Genomic DNA, 10,372 nt, shown 5'->3' with positions numbered 1-10,372 from the left:
AAAATGGTCCAGTCTGAGGTTTTACAAAACATAAGGCTCTAATGATCATGAGCATCTGTATTTCTATGTATGTGCTTTCAGGCGGTAAGGTGTGTTTTAATTGTGGATTGGGGAAACAGGTGTGTATACCTAAAAAAAAAATCTGTCTGCATGGCATTCTGATTGTAAAGTTAGTCAGTTTGGGTTCATTTCCAGTTATCTTGGACTCACGCTGTTTTCTGAAAGTTGTTGATGAGGATGTTGTTGAATTAGGCGTACTTGTGACCTTTTCCGGAGTACAGTTGCAGTTAAAAAGTTTACATACCCCAGTCTTGGACATGAATGTCTTAAAATCAACCACCACCAATAGCAAAGGGGCAATAATGCGTTTTGCCTTTGTGTGTTTGTTCGTCTGTCCTGTTAGATGAGATTCACATCTGATGCTGTCTAGTCTTCCATATGTTTTGAGGATTTATTTTGTCAACATTTGTTATTCTTTTTGTGTATATTTCAGCTGGATGTGCTTTCTGTCTTTAGTTCACACCTGAGTTCAATTTTGTTAACTAGCAGTGTGTGTGTATTTAACCCTCCCATGGATTTCAGGTCAAATTAACCCAAAGTTACGAAGGCTTCTCTACCTCTCTCTCACTCACTCTTTTGAGGGCTTCAGGAGGATTAAGATCCTTGTTTAGTTTTGCCTTTTTGGTTGCTGGATCATTGGGTTTTGTGTTTGTTCCTTGATTCTGTTGTCTTTGGATTTATGTGCTGGAATTTTAGTTTTTCTGCACTGCAATAACTTTCGGTGAATGTAGCTCTTTTGTTAGTTTTATTGATTTGCTTCCTGTTTGATTCCTCGGTGTTTGGGTCATCAACCTCAACAGATTCTATGACAATGTTCCTGTCACCGCTCTGTTGGTTGAGGCAGATTGCTCCACTTCTGGAGTATGATTCTGTAGAAAAGTATTAATTGTTCTTTTTTATTGTTAAAAAGAGAGATGTTTGTTCTTTCCTCATTTGTCCATTGCTCAATACACACTCCCAACAGGAGATGAAATGTTAAAATTTAATACAATTTGTTGGTCTCTCTACTGAAACAATGTTTCATACTAATGTATGGGATCTGACTATACTGATTTCAGCTGAACTGAATTAGATATTAATGACATTTAATAAAATTTGAGGATAAGAGTTTTGGTTAAAACTGTTACTTAAATAATAAAACTGAGTCAAAACAGATTTGTCCTCTTCTTTTTTTGAATACATGATTAAAATATTAATGAATTAAAGATTTTGCAGAATCATTTTTTTTTTTTTTCGGCAATACAAGAAATGGTATAAATGAGTAAATATTATGTTGATCGCCTACATAGGCCTATTTAAACCAAAATGTTTTTATTTAACGCTGCTTAATTTTTTGTTATTTACTTTGCAAATACAGCAGTGATCCAAACTTCAAATACATTCACCGAAGCATTTTTGGTGACAGGCTGGTTTACAAACTACCCCTGATGCTTTTTATCCTCAAACAGGAAGCATTTGCAAAATATCTCAACTGTAAATCAGTCTTTATTCTTGTTCACAGTGTTGAGAAACTAGTTGTGTCGGCTGACTCATTGTAGGGAAACATACAAAGATACAGGCCTTTCACAAGTGGACTCTACATGTTGGTTCCTTTGCACAGCAAGAGCAAACTTGAGGTTAGCTAATGTCAGTAAGCTGTGGTGCCATCTTGATTTTTGATTGAATGATTAAGTTTATTTTGAACATGTGCAAGTAGAACAAAACACAACAACAAAAAAATGAAGTCAATATATGCTTAGCATGTTCAAAAATAAGTTGGAAGAAGTATAGGCTTATTTAATTCTACACCTTTTCTATCATTTAGAAACTAAAAACTGTCTGTTCACATCCTGTCTTATCCTATCATAAGTCCTTACTTCAAATGTTTTAGGAACACTTTAACGATCACACTATTTGGAGTTACATACACATATCATATACACGTACACATATATATACACACAGAGCTGCCATGGCATGCACATATGTTGTATGTAAACAGTGTAAAAGACATCTTCAATGGAATTGAATGCAAAACAACGAGTTGTAGATTACACCCAGGGATTATTTTCTGAATGTTTTATTAAAAACTGACCAGTGGTTCATGACATATTTTGCAAACAGAAAAAAAAACAAAGTTGCCAACAGTTAAACCAAGGTTTTAAGCAAAGACATTGCACAATGTGTTGGGGGACAATGATCGGCTACCACCGCACCAATTTTTAGCTCAATATCTCTAAAACTGACTAGGTTATTGCCATTTTTGTCTCCAAATTCAGGTGGCTGTGGTGGCCATCTTGAATTGGGCTTACTCCAAATGTTAGTCAGCTATAGAAGTATATTCAATGATTACTTTTTGAAAGTTTCTTTAAAGTCCATGCAGTGGTTCACAAGAAATGTAGCTAACACACAATCATATTTGATTCTAGGAGTTAATGGCAATGTTTTAAACACAGATTTTGCACAATCAGTTAGTGCTTTGACTTTGAGTTCAGGTCCAGTCTCAGCTACTACCACACCAAATTTTAGCTCAACATCTGTAAAAATGCCCTGAGTTATAGCCATTTTGTGTTTGCTAAAGTCACATTGCTATGGCAACCACCTTGAATTGGTTTGATTCAAAAAGGTTATCAGTTATTTACAATTATTTTCTGAAACTTTTATTGTAATCCATGCAGCGCTTCATGTGATGATTTGCTAACGGTACACACATGCATGCATACAAATCACAGACACAGACAAAAACATTATTACCTTTTTACCTTTGCCTTTGGTGGCGAGCAATGCCAAACAGAAAGAGCTGCAGTTGAAATGTATTCAGAGCAAAACCAATCAACCCACCACAGTTCAGGTCTTTTCTGACTCCAGGTGCTGTCACCAACATTTTAAGTACATTTTATTAATATGCATGTTGCTGCACAACACCTTCCACAGTTTCAAACCTGCAGTGGTCATGGGATCTGTCACCCTGTGACCTCGTGGCTCCCAGTTTAGCCTCTTTTGCTCACTTTGTCTTCCTTCAAAGGCTGGTTAATGCTCTCCCTGTGGGCAGCTTGGAGCAAAACTGGCCCCCACCTTCTTTTCAAACTCTTCTTTCTCCCTTTCTTTCACTTCCTCCCATTTCTTTTCTTCTCCTCCTTCTTGGCAGTTGACTCCCCCTTTCCCCTTCCCAAATCCTCTTTCTCTTTTTCCTCACTGCCCTTTAGTTTCTTTTTTTTTTGCCTTCTGTGCCCCCCTTATTCCCAGTCGTATTCTCTCATCCCTGCCCTGTCTCCCCTCCCACCAGTCGCCTTTCTGCACGGCATTCAGCAGGAGAGCCACAGGGCAGAGAAATAATTCAAAGTCTTTGCATATTGCAGCACTCTGGTCAGCAGCGAAGCCCCGTTGCACTGACACATTAGTTTATCTGGACTGACCCAGCAAACAGCCTACACTATGACAAATAGCCTTGTTGCTGCTTGAACACACACACACACATAGATAGGCATATGCAGAACACACTCTGCTGCCGTCTGTGGACTGGAAAGCGTGCATGCCTGCAGAGCAGACAGCTTTAAAGAAATCTCTGAGAAATAAAAAGAACAAAACAAATGGAAGTGGCCAGGGAGAGCGAGAGAGAGAATAAAGAATAAAAAGCTAAAAAAGATGCACTGTAGCATCCCTTTAGGTAACAGAGTGATTTTCTGCATTGTTTAATTTTTAATCAGTTTGCTTTCTGCAGAATTCCTCAGCTCTTCTTTGCATATTCTATATATAAATATATAATTAATGTCTGAAAGGCAGATAAAAAAAGAAAACCCTCAAACAGCTTCTCTGCATCGTTTGTTCTTTTCAAAAACAAATTAATGCCAACCATATAAAAGTGGACTTGCTGAGACCAAGCATTTTTTTTTAGCCCCTCTTGTCTTTTTGTACAACTTTTTGCACATCATACACTCCTTTGTTCCAGCAGGCAAGGCTTGGCTGGTCATTTTCTTGTGTTTCACGAGTAAATCGTCTCCTGCAGTCAGATGAATGGAGTCTGGAGCTGCCGTAACTGTGTTCTAGATGAACATATTAAAAACTGCCCAGGAGGCACAGACAGCTAGCAGAAAATTCCTATTTCATATTTTGCATAACTATCAGTTTTAAGGGATTAATGTACAGTAAAGAATGTCTGAACAGCTGCAAACAACTGTTACATGTTACCAAAATATAGTTGAAACCAGATGTTTACATGCAAAGGACTTTTTTTCACATTTGACATTAAAATCAGACTAAACCCTTCCATGTTTTAGGTCAGTTACAATTACCCAAACTATTTATATTTGTTGAATATAATGAGAGTGAAAACCTGTTTATTACTGTTTAAGTCACAAGTTTACATACACCAAGATCACTAACATAAGCGATGGTTCATTTAATAAAGTTTGGGCATACATGCTCTGCATTCTAGGGGTATTTGAGAGAAAACTCTTGAAGATCTCAAAGTGCTAGTTCAGACATGTAAAGTCCAACTTTATGAAGTATGTCTGAGCTATAGAGCTCCAAAGAGACCTTGGTTTTCTCTTGTGTTTTGCCAAAACCCTATTGATCTCCATTTTTTTCTCACAGTTTAAAAAAAAAAAAAAAAAATTGGCCAAGTTTTGCAATGTATGGCTACCAAAAGACCTAGCACACTGTTTCCAATCCAGCTGTATATTTTGGTGTATAACTTGCCTGTATTGTTTCAAAACTGTTCAATGAAGTACAGAGAATACTTTTTTTTTAAGTTTCTAGCGACATATCTGGTCAGATGTTGCCTCCAAATGATCAGCTGATGTTTGACATTAACATTTGTGCTTACCATGAACCCTTTTCCCTTTCATTCGCCTCTTTTCTCCCTTTCTGCCTTTGAACTGTTGGAGCAGCCAGGCTCAGGGTGTTAGCAGGGAATTTGTCCGTCTTTGACAGGGCCGAGCCGTTTTTCCTCAGAGCTCTTTGAAGAGCGTCCGCTTATCGACGCCGGGGCTAAGCATCGGCCCTCTGAGCTCAGGCTCCAGCTCCACTGGGAGCAGGTAAAGCCAGCCTGCATCCCGATCTGGTCACACACACACACTCACACTGCACTCACTCTGGCTGTGATAATCTCAGCTCACACATACGTACATGCACAAGGAAAAAAAAAACAGGTTTTCACCTACAGTTGTGCATGTAAAGAAGACACACGTACATTTGGAATGGACACACACTGGAAGATATTTGCAAGAAAGATGTACTGACATTTGGATATGTGTGGAAGGAGATAATGGGGGATGATGGAGATACGAGCACAAGCATGTGCTCACACACACACATCCACATGCTAACCTTTTCCCTTTGGCATACAAGGAAGGAAAACAGTAATTCTTGCAAGAGGGAGATCAATGGAGCTTTGTGGCCTCATGGTGTGAAAAAGGTGAGCTGAGAAAGGTGGGATTTCTTTTTGGGATCTAATATCTATTGTGGAGAACTGACCACAGCTTCAGTTAGCAACTCAGAATCAACACAGAGAGAAATCATTACCTGCTGAATTTCTGACTGGAGAATGCTGGTTCAGGCAAAGTAAAGTTTTATCTCATGTATTTTCTGTTGCACACTGGTCATGATGTCGATTCTGCCTATTTTCTCCAGTGATCATTGGGCTCATGATACAATGCAAAGGTGAACCAAGGCCGAAACATTACCTTCTGAGTCAAGAATGTCCTGCTCGGTAGGATAAAAAACAAGCTTTTGTTCACTAGTCCTTCACCCAGGTAAATGTTGTATAAGGCTACAATAATCTCTGAGAGTTAAATAAAGCACACCTGGGCTATTTCATGCAAGAACAGATAGAAAATACAGCTTGTAGCTGTCAATCTTGAAGGTCAGAATCCAGAGAAAAGGTCTGCAGATAACACAATAACTGGAGACAGTGCTGTGTAAAGCAAACAGATTCAAAGTACAGGGAATAGGTATGAAAAGTATTTACAGGGAGGGAATAATTAATTCTTAGTAGATCTATTTGGTCGAAACAATATAACCTCTAGCCTGAAGCTGAATAGTTCCACATTTGGTAGAAAAAAGATCCAAACTGTCAAGCCTATGGACTAAACCAAACACCAAGCCATCTGGTAAGTTTCAAGGGGCTCCAAGGATCACATCTGTTTGTTCCATAGTATAAATGTTCAATTTGACTGAGATCAAAAGAATTTAAAGGCCAATTCAACATTTTTAACTGATTTTTTATAAAGTGTGCCAGAGCACATTGTTCTGCTGAAAGAGAGCACTGCGATTAGGAAATACTGCTCCTTCGTAGGGGTGTATCTGGTCAGCAACATGGTTTAGGTTCAATAGGTGGCATATGTCAAAGGAAATTTGTCTAATGTTTCAGACTCTGTGTTGTGTTCTTCACACTGTGCACCCTGGTATTATATTTTCCCAGGTAAATGACTCACACTGATCCAGATCTCTACAAGTCATCTGACCAGGCCACCTTCTTCCAATTGTAAATTTTAATGGTCTGGACTTGTACAGCTGTTCGAACCATACAAAGCATTTTACAATACCTCCTTTAACAAAAATGTTCTGTGATATGGCCTCAAAATTGAGTCGCTCTTTATGATGCCTCTGGCTGTTCATAAATCACCATTTGAGTTGCCCACAGTTCTGCAACAATGTGAGCGTTCATAAATGATTTGGCATCACAGAACCATTGGAGGCATGGAGTGTAACTCAGCAGAGTTGATACAGACATTCAATTTATCCATCCAATTTCTTTTACCCGCTTTTCTGTGCTACAGCTCTAAGCACTGTACTACCGTGATGCCCATGACATGGAGCAACACACAAAAATATGTGTCAGACATTTCCCATTAAAGCCCACAGTCTTCTGGTTGCGTACACCATCTGTCATTACTACATCACACTCTCAAGCTTCAGTGCTGTCTTACCCTTAAACCATTACAGCTCTGTGACTTCTTTGCTTGGTGGCTCAGTGGCATAATAGCATTGAGTTGATTTCAGCACCCCATACCATCTCTAAATTACACCAAGATGGGAAGAAAGTGTTTCAGACCCTGCCTAAAGGGTTTTATGAAAATGGCTTATGTGTCTCACCCACAAACTTTTAGACACTAACAAATATTTACATTCTGTATATACAACACGTTTTATATTCACACTCATGCATATCAGGGGCAGTAAGACAGTGAAGACTCTGTGAGTCTTAGTTGCTTGTGACCCTGTCAATGGTTCACTGATTTTTCTTCGTTGGACCCATTTGGATAGATTCTGAACTCTGCAAACTTGCAGACATCCTACAAGAGTTCTGGGGATGCTATGATCCAACTGTCCTACCATCATCTCTAAGTTCTTATTAAAGTTGTTTCAGTCATTACTCTTACTATTTTTTTCAGTGTTCAACTCTTAAACAACAGAATCCTTACAGATAAACAGGATGGATTTACAGTGTTTTTAAGAAGATTTTAAAGAAGTATTCCAAAATCATATGGGAAAGGTACAAAATCTGTGCTACACTATGGCTTTCACATGAAAAGTTAGTTTTTGCTGTAGTAGAATGTTTATTTGCTTCGTGTTTATTTTGTCAATATTAGGTACTTTTGTAATGAAATAAGCATTGCTATTTTCTTCACCTGTCAAAATATTCATGATGATGATGAGTGTAATTTCTAGTTTAATTGAACTAAACTCACGTGATACAGCGAGCCACATGTGTGTAGTTTACTTATCTCTGTTCTTTTCTTCCACAATGGACTGGAGTCTGTTGCTGACCTGATCGACGTGCCTTTGCAAGTCAGGCAAGTTTGCATGAAGTGGAAAAGTCAACAGATGACTCATTTAAACAAAATAAGCTGATTGGCCCATATTTATACAATAGGATCTACTGTAATTCTTTTTATTTTAGGTGTAACATCTGTAAGACAGTTGGTTCTCCCACAGGGAGAGCTCAGTCTCACCAAAAAAATCTATATGGGAAAAGTTCACATCTCCTTTCACATCTCCTAAATGTATTAGTGTCACAATCTGGGCTTGGAGTTTGCCAAATGTCAAGTTATCCCCAGCTTGTTGTTTTTGTGTAAGGCTGTGTGAATATGTTATGATGGGAAATCAGGATCCATAAATGTGGAATTTCTATTCTTCTGAATTACTGCAAATTTTCATGATTAGGATCAAAAAGGTCAATGGTTGAGTAAAAGCCAAGTGCGGGCAATGTCTTGATTTCCAGCCTTTAAACTAGTCTAATTCCCCATCTACACTCTGTATAGGTATTTGTAGTTATATTTTAGTGTTGAATGTGTGCTGATAAATTCCACATCTTCTAGGACCAAACAATTTTCATGGTGGAGAAAACATGGATGGAATTTTGGATTTGGACAAATAAAATGGAATCTACTGTAAAACTCTGACTATTGTGGACTTTTTTAATATGTGGATTTCATCGGATTAATGTGGGTTTTCCACACTTTACAGCAATGTTGACAATGAACTAGAGACCATAGTTTGACCGCTCTATCCTCCTGTCTGTGTTGTGTGATCTCAGGAGAAAACCCCAGGAACCAGGTCATCCCCAGGCTTTACAGAAAGCCATGGTGAAGAGGTCTGCAAGAGGGATGACACCATTTATGGCTAAGCACAAAGTTTAGAGCAGAGAATGAGAAGGGTTTTGTAAGTTTTGTCGGCCCAATATTGACTCTAATCCCAAGATAATGTGGTATCTCAAACAACCAAAACGACTAAACAAGCTAACAAGCCCAACCAAGATGGGAGTTTATCAAGGACTTTGCAGTTGTATGTGATGAATTAAGATATTTTACTGCAAAAAATAATAAAAAATAAAATAAATAATAAAAATAATAAAGCTATAACAAAACTAGGCCTGTTTAGGCAATGCATTGTGATGGGCCGTCCACATGGGAAAATTTTTTATGAACGCACAATAGTTTTTTTTTAAGCTGTGGAACTTTTGGGGACAAATATCAGTCAGAAGATATTAGAGACTACAGTAATAATGAGTTTAATCAAACACAATTACACACAATATTATCAAACTATATTTAATGTAATAGCTATGAATTATGGTGGGCTGCGATTGCTCAGTGGTCAGTGCCTAGGTCTTGTAATCCTGAGGCTGCAGGTTTGAGTCCAGGTTGCTCCAGGAAAGGCATTCGGTGTAAACCAATTGCTAAATCTATCATACAAGTTTGCTCGCTGTGTCAACCCCTGCAGAAGTGAGCAGCCAAAAGAAAAACAACATTTATGAAATAGAGTGTTAACTTATAGTTTATACTGTATGTAAGGGACTTTTACTTTACAAAATGAAACACTGCTTATTTCCCCTCATATGAAACATAAGGAATTTCACTTTTCAAAATGAATTGAATGTGGTTTTTTATGATTTACAGGTGGATTTTAAGCGTCTTATTAAAGCATTGACTGCTCTATTGAGAAGACATTAGAGATGAATGAGGAAAAGCATGCACATGTATGCCTAACAACAGGGATGATTTATTTGACAACTGGATGTTCACAAGCCAAACTTCTTTCAACCTTTTCTTTCTTCTTGCTTTTCTTCATTTCTATTGTAAGTTTCGGCAGTTCCACACCTGCATTTGTGATGTACCTTCCCTCAAGCATCATAAAGCATAAGAAAATGAAACCAGAAAAATTTAAATCATTTGAAAAAATGTCATTAAAAACAAACAAACAAACAAACAACAACAAGAAGGAAAGAAAAACAGTATTTTATTGCCTATTGTTAAAAGGTCGAAAACAACTGATTACCTTTAAGAGTCAGCCCCATTCAGGACAGCTGGCATATGTAACTGACCTTAAAAAACAAAAAAACAGGCTATAACTCAGTCGTCATTACATATATTGACCTAAAATTTGATGTGGTAGAAGCTAAAACTAATCTCCAACAAGTCGTTTGAAAGTTAACATCTTTGTTTAAAATTTTGCCGTTAACTATTTGCAGACGACTCTTATCTGTCTGTTTGCAAAATATCTCATAAATCACAGGAGAGATTTTAATGAAACATTCAGGAAATATTCATCGGGTGCAACTCTACAACTCATATGGCCGCCACAGCCAATCAACTTTAGCCAACACAAAATTAGATATAAAGCAGTCAATTTTATGGATATTGAGCTAGAATTTGATGTAGTCGTAGCTGAGAGTCATTCACAATACATACTTTGAGCATGATATTTTGCGATTCTGCATGAGATTGAGCATAACGTTGTTTACAAGGTTTGACCAAATTGGTTGCAACTCCATCTCTTTTCATCATAGGATGATTTCAGTCTAAAACTCTGGCAATACAAGCAATGGATG

The sequence above is a fragment of the Kryptolebias marmoratus genome, linkage group LG22, assembly GCF_001649575.2.
Source record: "Kryptolebias marmoratus isolate JLee-2015 linkage group LG22, ASM164957v2, whole genome shotgun sequence".
NCBI lineage: Eukaryota > Metazoa > Chordata > Actinopteri > Cyprinodontiformes > Rivulidae > Kryptolebias > Kryptolebias marmoratus.
This window is presented reverse-complemented; position numbering follows the sequence as displayed.